Genomic DNA, 11,016 nt, shown 5'->3' with positions numbered 1-11,016 from the left:
CGGATTGAGAAAAGGTAGGGTTTCCCTACTCAGTTTACCGTTAATTGATTGAAGATTATGTTTGTATTGCGTACGATTGTGTATCTGCTGATCATTGTTGGGCGTTGGAGTTGGTGTGGTTGTTGTGATGGTTGTTGAGTGGAGTCACTTGCGGGAGTGGCTTCACGACCTAGTTTCGCCCTCTGTGGAACCCGCCACAGAAGGGGATGTGCACATTATATAACAGGGTTATCGCTCGTTGATGAGAGGGGCTTAGGTGGGGATTGGCTGTAGTCCCTCACTGGCGGCGAGGATTACCTGTTGCGATGGGTAATCTGGCAGGGCTACACACTTTAGTGTGTAGTCGGTTACTATGTGAGATCGGGAGTTTGGAGGTGGATGATGATTAGCTGGTTGTCTTTTTGTACTTGTCTTACTTTGATTATACAATAACTGGCCCCGTTGTTGTTTTATAAAATCTGTGGTGATCCATTTGGGGATGGTGAGCAGATTGTGACAGGTGATGGTGTTCACTGGCTATGGGGCCGTCATGGGGAGTCATCACTCGAGTCTAGTTTCCGCTGTCAAGAGTTTATTATTCAGTTTTAGTTGTTGAACATTAGTAACATGTACTTTGGTTTTTGGATTTTGGAACATGTAACCATTAATCTTTTATACTTTAATAAATTGTGTTTTGGATTGGTAACTTTGATATACTAACCTCGAGCAACCGAGATGGTGACGGTCTCTCATGCTAAGGTGGTCCTGGTAAGGCACCTTGGTATGTGGGGGTGTCACATTAAAGGCCTTATTAATTGATTAAGTTTGTTAATTCGTTCTATAAGTCGAGAGGCACGGAATCGGATTAGACTAAGCATGTGTAGTAGGATGACCTAGTCATAAACGAGAGTTTCTGTAGGACCCGGTCTATGGTTGACACTAATATCGAGAGGTGGGTGTCTCTAAGCCTAAAAAATTAAGGATTCATAAACTCATATGTTTAATTTAAGCATTTACATAATTTGCATGTGTGACCCGACCTCCCTAGACTATTTCTTTATCATTATTGTTTTCTTCCATCAACCAACCAACCAAGCATACGATAACCGACCTTGATAAAATTCACTCCATAACAACTAATTAACAACTACAATCTCTCTGTGGATTCGACCCCTACGTACTACATTCATTTGTGTCTAGGAAATTTATTTTTGCATAGGTGTGCGATAGTCTATCACATGGCTATGGGTTCATCAACCACACTTAGTTTCCTGCCTCTGTAGATCTCAAGGATACAGAGGTACGAGCCTATAGAACAGATCCTGTTCAAGTAAGGTCGTGTCAAGTATCCTTTGTTGGGCTTCTATAAACATCAGTGTACTCGAGTACTTTGCCGGTGTGGGTTTTATTCACAAGTAGACTACTTTTCTCCACATTAGTCAGAATGTTCTGCATATAAAAATCAAAATCAAGTGATAACATTATGAGCCTATATATTTGAAAAGATCGATGAAATTCGCCGTAGGCTTCGATATCGAAACACCTTTGTCTGATTGTTCTTCAAATCACTTCATATGGTGCTCAACTAATGCATCAAACATATATAGATAAGATTGCAAATTTAACATTTCCATATATGATTTAGAAATTAAGCAATAATATAAGTGAGAGAGATTATAAGGATTAACTGAGGTTCAATTAGAAAATAAAATTGAGGATAAAAGTTAAATCAAAGCTAAAGAAGGATGAATAATGAGGAGGGTATTATCGCAACTAGAAGGGATATGAGTATATGCGTGTATTTTATATAGTCTTTTTAAGCCTTATTTGCACGCATTTCTATGCGATTCCTATAGTTTTAGGCTACGAAATGCCCCGAATAGTCTACTTTGGTTTCTTTGGCTTTAATTGCAGGAATGGACCTGGAAGAAGCAGAATTGAGCCTTTTACTGTCCCTTTAGCTTGCATTTAGGAGATGGAAGGAATTGGAGCGAGATTACTTCTGCCTCGGGATGCGTGAAGACGTATTGGAAGCTAAATCAGCGGGCTATGACTGGTTCAGTGGCATATCCTTCGATCGAGAGCTTTTGCTGACTTGTCTCCTCGATCGAAATCTTTTGGATGGTGAACAGTTCTCGATCGAACCCCTGCTGTGTTCGATCGAGAGGTGCCTTTTTGGTGGTCCTCGATCGAGTAGTTTTTATACTCGATCGAGAGGTTTTGGCTGGAAGATGATCGATCGAGGAGTCTGAATGTGCTCGATCGAGTAACTTGAGATATGACACAAGATTTTATTGCGTGAACCTTATTTACTTAATATCTTAAGTTATCGTATTAGGTTAATAATTCTCTCTCCTATAAATAGGAGAGACTTAATTAGGTTTTAGGAGCTCTTTTTTCATTGAGGTTTTTTTCATTAACTTCAGAACTTAGTTACTCTTGTCAACGTTGCTTCGCTTTCATTTTCCGGATCTTGAATTGTGTAATTTCTTTACTCTCTTTTATTCAATTTAATTCTCTCTTGCAACACTTGAATCTCTTGTTTCTTAATTGCTGTTAGTTAATAGATTTCATATTTAGTTTATGCAATTTCTCTTTAATCATCTTTATACCATGTTTGTTATTGTTTTGTCAATCCTTATTATTTTATTTATCGTTATGAGTAGCTAAATTCCCTATTGGTAGGATTAGGGGAGCCATGATAGTAAAACAATGACGCGATAATTAGTTTAGTAGGTTTTTAATGCGAGAATTGTTTTATAGCAATATAACAGTGATTACTTGGTTGAGTGCACGCGACTATATTAATTAACCTGGTTAAATTCAGATCTAGATCGGAAGATTGAAATGAATAGACCTGCTATGAACAATAGACTACCCTAATCAGAGCGGAAGCTATTTAGGAAGAATCTAGGGCGGATAGCGGACCAGAAGGACCTTTCCACTACCCTTCTCACATCAGATCGACTGACCTTACCTTTAGTTGATTTGTGTAATATCATGGTGAACCGCCATCTTAGCATCTTTCTCTTTATTTGATCACACTCTTTTTCATCCTTGCCAATTTTAATTGTTGTTTCTTTTATTGCTTTTAATTCAGTTCATTAGTTTAGTCAAAACAACTCAATCAAACCCCCATTTTGTGACCGTAGATAGACTAGATTACAAGTAGATAGTGACCGCCTCCCTGTGGATACGATACCCGACTTACCTCTGCTGCATTAGTTAGAGCCGGTTAGGTTTATTTTTGATAGGGTTGCGACAGCCGTGTCATGAGTCATATGACTATATGAGTTTGTTCAAGAAGGACTAGCTAAGTTGAGGTTTCAATCCGGTCATGCTTGTTATTGAACGGTCGCTATAATGCACTCATAAATGTATTTTGTTATACAAAAAACATTTTAGAAAACACACTATTATATTGATGCTCGTATATAACGAGTGGTAGTGTATGTTATCTTTGGCTCTATCTTCCCCTTTAAACACGATGTATATCTTACGTTTAAGTCGACTTAATTTCGAGAAGATTAAATTATTTCAAATCTTATACTCCGTATTTTTTAGTTAGGTCAACTTTAGAATAATGTACCTCATAAACACGGATCGGATTTGAGGTGGACCATTCTTAAACATTAGACAATCCAAAAGATTAAAAAAAAGCTTGAAGGTTACTACAAATATCAGACATGGTGGTTTAAATGTCGCTCGAAACATACTACTTCGTATGTCACATGAAAAAAAGAAAACAAAAAAACAGTTTTGCTATGTCAAATTTGTGTTAGTCTCTCAAACTCGAATATTGCGAGTGAAATAAAAATGAGGATCGCCTCTCTTTGTGCTTCAAAATTATTCCCCTACCCGAAGTCACCGCATATAATCAAGGGATGGTCCAAACTTATTCCGTATAATTTGTATATATAACATCGCAAAAAATTGCGTAAAAAAAGGAAAGTGCCATCCGACAACCATGTAAACATCTTAAGCCCCCAATATTTGGGGGAAGGAACGATCATTCTATAGCAAATCGAATCAATTCGAGATCTAACTGGCCATTAATCACGCTCTGATCACACGGTCAGTGTTCGTCATCACACTTTGATTCCTGCCTCTGTAGATCGCAAGGACAAAGAGATACAACCAATAGGAAAGATCCGATTCTGTTGGGTTAATTATGTATTGCATTTAGTAAAAGCAGGAAGTAGAAAACTTAGATCAAGCATTGAAGTTGAAGTGAGTTATATTATTGTTAAATTGAATGATGAACAGAGAATACAGCTAGTGTTATGTAAATACAAGAGTAACTGGTTATTGACCAGTGGATAAACGCATGAGTTGAGTAAAAACCAAAGGATTGGATTATAAAGCTAACTATGCCAGCAAACTAGTTGACTCTATATTGCATATGTCATTGTCCTAGTTTGTCCTTAGTTCCTTTTTCCTTTGTTTCAGATGTGAATAGGCTCTTCTGTCTGACTGAGTCCTTGGACAGTTGTTTGTTTTGTTGTGCTTCCTACTACTACCTTCTTTACACTCCCCCTCAAGATGAGAGTGAAGTCTAGATGTAACTCCCATCTTGGAGAGTAGGTGATGGTGCTGTGAGATAGGGAAAGACTTAGTGAATACATCTGCAACCTGTTCCTTGGTGTTGACATAGGAAGTGGTCAGGAGTCCCTGTTGAATTATCTCCCTCATAAAATGACATCAACCTCTATGTGCTGTGTACGTTCATGATAGACAAGGTTTGATGCAATGGCAAGGGCAGCTTGATTGTCGCACTTGAGATGAGCTGAACCTAGATGTCTGAGACCTAAGTCTTGAAGCAATTGGACCAACTATGTCACTTCACAAGTGGTCATTGCCATAACTCTATACTCAGCCTCAGCTGAGCATCTGGACACCACAGTTTGCTTCTTGGATTTCCATGAAATGGGAGAATCTCCAAGGAGAATGCAGAAGCTAGTGGCGGACTTCCTACTGAAGGCACATGAAGCCCAATCAGAATCACAATATGTTGTGAGTTGAGCTGTAGAAGTGATGGCAAAGAGGATCCCCTGGCCTGGTGAGGATTTGAGATATCTGAGAACCCTTCTTGCTGCCTGCATATGATCTGAGGTGGGAGCTTGAAGGAATTAACTTAGAGTTGGATAGAGTAAGCAATGTCAGGTCTTGACAAAGTCAAGTAAATGAGCTTCCCAACCAATCTTCTATAGGTATCTGGTTGTGCGAGAGGTGTACCTTTCCCTGGTTCCAATTTAATGGCTGGGTTGACAGAGAGTTGTATAGCTCTGAATTTATCTATACCAAATGAGGCTAGAAAGTCTATAGTGTATTTACTTTGATATATAAATATCCCTTCACTGCTCCTCTCAACTTCCAAGCCCATAAAATATTCCAGGGCTCCTAGATCTTTCATGTGAAAGGAGGAGTGAAGTTGGGATTTGAGAGCTTGAATTTCAGCTGAATTGTCACATGCAGTTACCATATCATTGACATAAATGAGGACAATAGTGGTGCTTCTATTGTGTTGCTTGATAAATAGAGAGTGGTCTGCATGAGACTGTCTGAAATCACACTGAATTAGGACCTGAGATAATTTAGAGAACCATTGTCTAGGTGCTTGTTTGAGGCCATATAGTGATTTCAGCAATTTACAAACCTTCCCTTCAGCATCAGCAATGTGATTCTCCCCTTGTCCAAAGCATTTTAGGGTTCCATCAGTGTATCCCTGAGGTAGCTTCATGTAGACATCCTCCATAATATCTCCATGCAAGAATGCATTAACAACATCCATCTGACATGTTTCCCAATCATTAATGGATATAACAGCAATGAGGGCCCTTCAGTTAACATTTTTGCCACAAGGGCAAATGTCTCATCATAGTCTACCCTATACATTTATCTGAATCCCTGTACCACCAGCCTGGTTTTGTATATTTCAACTCTCTCATCTGGATTATATTTGGTTTTATATATCCATTTGCATCCAATGGCCTTTCTACCTTTAAGGAGACCAGCGAGGATCCATGTGTTGTTATCATACAAGGCTTGGAGTTCACTATTCATAGCCTGAATCCATTTGGGATCTTGAACGGCTTCTTGGAAAGTCAGTGGGTCTACCTTAGTGCTTGTGATACTGACATGGCCAGCAAAGGGTTTTTCTAAGTGAAGTTGAACCACATTAGCTATTGGTGAGAGAGCCATGACTGGGTTATTGACAAAGAAACCTTGGTCCATGCTGATTCTCTCCTATCTCTTCTAGGCCTTTTAGAGTTATTGCTGACTTCACTAGATGAGGAGAGTCTTGTGGTGGTTTAGTTGAATTAGGTACTTCAGAAGTATCTTGCTGATGATAAATGTGTCTTACAGTGTCAAGGAAATCTACTGCAGTGCTCACTATTAGAGATGGTTCAAATGTGTATTTCCCAGTGTGCAGAGAGGAGCAAAATTTTTTATTTTGCAAGGGAACACTCCTTCATGGAACTTTACATCTCTGGACACAGAGACCTTTTGCTGCACTATGTCATAAACTATGTACCCCTTCTGTGAGAGAGGATAACCTATGAAGATGCATGTGATTCCCCTAGGCTTAAATTTATCCTTATCTCTTATAGGATTGTACACCATTGCAAGACAACCAAAAACTTTTATCCTCCCATAGTCAGGTGTTTTGTGAAACAGTGCTTCTTAGGGTGTCTTATTTTACATTAGGGGAGTGGGCAATCTGTTGATTAGATATGCTGCAGTGAGTACACAGTCACCCAAAAAGATAAGGGCAACTCTGAACTGAACCTTATGACTCTGCTGATCTCAAAGAGGTGCCTGTGTTTTCTTTATACAACCCCATTCTGTTGGGGCCTGTCCACACAGCTAGTTTGTTGCCAAATCCCTTTTGAGAGCAAGAATTTCTCGCTGTCCCCCTCTGTGAGCTCAAGGGCCTTGTCTGACCTTAGGACTTTAATGGTCTTGTTAAATTAATCTTCTACAAATGTGTAGAAATGCATAAGTAATTGGGATGCCTCAGATTTATGTTTCATTAAGTAGATCCAAGTGGCTCAGCTATGCTCATCTACCAGAGTTTGAAAGTATTTATTTTTATTTCTGGTTTCTTTCCTGTAGGGTCCCCATATATCCACATGGACCAAAGCAAAGATGTCTGTAGTTCTGTCATTTTTAATTGGAAATAGTGACTTGGTTTGTTTGGTCATGGAGCATGTAATGCAGATTCTGTTTGATTTTTGTTGTAAGTGTTGGAAAATATTTGAAATATGCTTTAGTTTGCTATCAGAAGCATGGCTCATTCTCAAATGTCAAATATATAAGTTCTCTTCATTAACATTGGGCAAATTATTACATAACCGGTCAGGTGCATTACAAGTCTTTGAAAATATGCCACCTGAATCCTTTCCTAGTTCATTAGACAGAACAGAAACATTAACACTACATAAAGTTGGATACTTGATCCTAGTTTACTGATTAAATAACTTAGGGTGTGACTGACTGTCATTATTTAATAAGTAATAGACACCCTTGTTCTCTCTTCTAATTCCCTTAGTCTTCTTGGTATGAGATTCCTGTATAACACACAGCTTAGCATGAAATGTCACAAAGCATTGCTCATCCCGTGTTAGTTTTGAACAGAAAGCAAGTTGTGTTTAAATGCAGGAACAAATAGAACATTATTCAGGGTGAGACCATTATCAAATGAATATGTTCCAATGTGTGAAACAGTGGTGGTTTCACCATTAGGCAGATTTATTTTATGCCTTTTTTTCAATTCTCTTGTGTAATCTAGATCATTTAGATCAGATATCATATGGTTTGATGCTCCAGAATAAATTATCCACTCTTGTGTGGTGTTAGAAGCATAATTGCAGTTCAAATAAGCCATACCTGCAAAGTTGGCTTCCAGTTCATCCTCAGTTTCAGGATAATTGCTGCCCATTCCTTTTCCTCTTTGATTCCTTATAAGCTGTTCAAACTATTGGGTTGTCAAGGTGATGGACCCACCAGTGTCAGCATGACCATCACCCATTATAGCATTGGCTGCCACTCTCCTAGTCTTGGAACTGGAGCCTTGTTTCCCTCTGTGCATTCCAGATTTAAAGTTCTTATTTCCTGAACTTTGATAGCTATTCTTGGGTCTTGAACCATGATAGCCATGCTTGAGTTTGTACTCCTGAGATTTCTCTGGAAATCTTTTTTGACACAGAATGATCAGGTGGGTAACCAATCACTCTCCAGCACTAGTCCCTTGTGTGTCCCTTCTTGTTATACGCATTACAGGAAGGAACAAGAATGATGTCAGTCTCCTTCTGACAAGATCCAGAGCCATCATAGAAAGCAGAGTTATCTATCTCTATATTCTCACTTAATTTGTAATTTCTTCTCCGAGCTTCCTCGTGTTGAAACATAGCAGCTGCCTCCTCCACAGTTGGCAATGGGGACATCATCAGCACATTGGTCCTCATAGTAGAGTAGGATGGGTGCAATCCATTCAGAACTTGGAACAATTTCCTTTCCTCTTGATCCTTGATCTAAGCATCCAACCAGGCATTAATTTAAGGAGTGACTTGGTGTAACACCCCCAATTTATCCGTCCTCTTATAACCCAATTTCGCATTTAAACTTAACAATTAACGGACAAATTTGGGAGTGTTACGAGCACGAGATGAATCGTGCTAGTGATTACAACTAAACATTTTACACAAAAGGTAAAATTATAACTAAAATTAACCAAAATAATTTAAGACGATAATTACATATTTTCGTACTTAGAAACTCGAAATTACATTATTTAAGCTACAAAAGTCCATTGCGGAAGTGTAAAATAATGTAGTTTTGAGTTTCTAAGTACGAAAATATGTAATTATCATCTTAAATTATTTTTGTTAATTTTAGTTATAATTTTACCTTTAGTGTAAAATGTTGAGTTGTAATCACTAGCACGATTCATCTCGTGCTCGTAACACTCCTGATTTGTCCGTTAATTGTTAAGTTTAAACGGGAAATTGGGTTATAAAAGAACGGATAAATTGGGGGTGTTACAGAGTGGTATCAGAGCAGGTATTCTTTTAAGTTAGATGTTGGGATCTTCATATCCCGACACTGCCCGTGATTCGTGATTCTTTTGACTGACCTTAGCATGAATAATACTTTATTTAATGATTTTAGGTTAAAATTGGTATAAAATTTGGAATATGCTCGGTAAGAAGAGTGTGGATTTTAATGGAATATCGATGTTCAAAATTTGATATTGTATTATTGGATGATGATAATGTTTTGGATGTTATGATCCTATGTTTAATGAAGTGGAATGGTTATATGTTATAAAATATGTACTGTGATTTGACGGTGAGTAATGATGTGGTAAATGATGCTTATTTAAGGGATTTTTTTTATACATGAAGTATGTGTACATAATTTGCTTGAATGGAGTAATATTTCTGATATTTGGTTTGATATTGCACATGTTTGTTTAAGTTGTGTTCTTTTTGTATAATTAATGAATAATTGACAATAGGATAGAAGCCTGGAACTATATTAATTTTGATTCTGGTATTTTATATGGTATGTTATATGGGACTTTAGTTTAGTCTCTTGAGAATTTAACCATAGACAAGGCTAGTGACTTCACGGCTAGTATGAGTAAGGTTTCCCCAGACACAGAAACAGAGTTATTATAATGGTAAGGAGAACTAGGTTAGAGAATTGATATAAGTTATTTGCAAGAGAAACTAGAGAATTTAGAGGCGTCTTTGACTAGTATTTCTTTTGTCATAACTATTAAGCATATCTTTTGTTTCTCGTATTTACTTTAGCTTTATGAATTGATATAACAGTCTAAATAGTTAACTTAGCTTATGGGTATAAAATCACGAAGCGTAAGCTATGTTTTAAGGGGGTTAGATTGTGACACTCGACTCTTTTGATATGTCACCCATATTGTATAAGGGTCATTTAGTACACGTGATAAATCATTATTTGTGTTAATTATATTGTTGCGATATTGAAAATTTATAATTTTTTTGTTGATAAGTGAGTTTAAACTTCGGGGACGAGGTTTGTTTTAAGGGGGTAAGGTTATAACACCCGAATAATTTGGTAATTATTAATATAATAATTAGTAAACGAGTGGATAGTTTAATGGTCTAAGTTATAATTATAGATAATAATGAGATAATTTTAGTAATAAGATGAAACTGACTTATTAATATAAGAGACGTAAGTTATTAACTCTTGAATCGAAAAGTAAACCTATATTGTATTAACCTGAACCATATTAATAACTTATTAAGTAACAAAAAAAAGAAAAAAAATGAGATGAATCGACACAACGTGTCTTTGGCATGGACATTCCTGGGAACTGAAGAAAGACAACACTCATCCTCACCACAACACACAAAAAAAAAAAAAAAAAAAAAAAAACCCAAAGGAGAAAAGGGGAAGAAGAAGAGGAAAACAACCTTAATTAATCCGTTCTTGTCAATTTTGCACTCAAATCTTCTCTAATTATGTAAGTTAATCATAATTTATCACTTATATGTGTTAATTGTAGTTAGTTAAAGTAGTATTTGTCTCTAAATGCATGAAAATTGCATTGATTTTTGATTATTGTATTGATTTTGATTATTGTTGTGATTCTTATAAACTTTGCAATCAGATGGCTTTTGAGACGATTTTGTTAATGATGTTAACAAATATGAATTAGTGTTATATTTTATGGTCTATGATTGTTAATTTTGTTTAGGGATTGATTAGGTCAAATTGGGATTTATTGTATGAACTTAGAACATGGTTAATTGAATTATTATTGTCGCTGAAATTGCTGGAACTTTGATGGATTTTTAATTAATAATCGGTGCAGAATCGTGGGATAAATATTAGATATGAAATTTTAGATATTGAAGTTTAGAACTTGTATAAAAAAAATTGGGAACATTTCAATATACGGTTTGGTCTGTCCAGCGATTTTGGTAGAGTTGGATAGAAATTGAATTGTGCTTAAAGTAGTTTGCATATTCTTTGATTTATCTATTT

At 36.8% G+C, this 11,016-nt stretch overlaps 1 pseudogene; it reads right to left on the bottom strand.

Annotated features, from left to right (window-relative positions):
• Positions 1-1,197: 1,197 nt before the first annotated feature.
• LOC141654128 (small nucleolar RNA U3) lies at positions 1,198-1,319 on the bottom strand (annotated as a pseudogene).
• Positions 1,320-11,016: the final 9,697 nt, after the last annotated feature.

This window comes from Silene latifolia, chromosome 4 (genome assembly GCF_048544455.1).
Source record: "Silene latifolia isolate original U9 population chromosome 4, ASM4854445v1, whole genome shotgun sequence".
Taxonomy (NCBI): Eukaryota; Viridiplantae; Streptophyta; class Magnoliopsida; order Caryophyllales; family Caryophyllaceae; genus Silene; species Silene latifolia.
The sequence above is the reverse complement of the archived record's forward strand: the minus strand, read 5'-3'. Positions and strand labels throughout refer to the sequence as shown.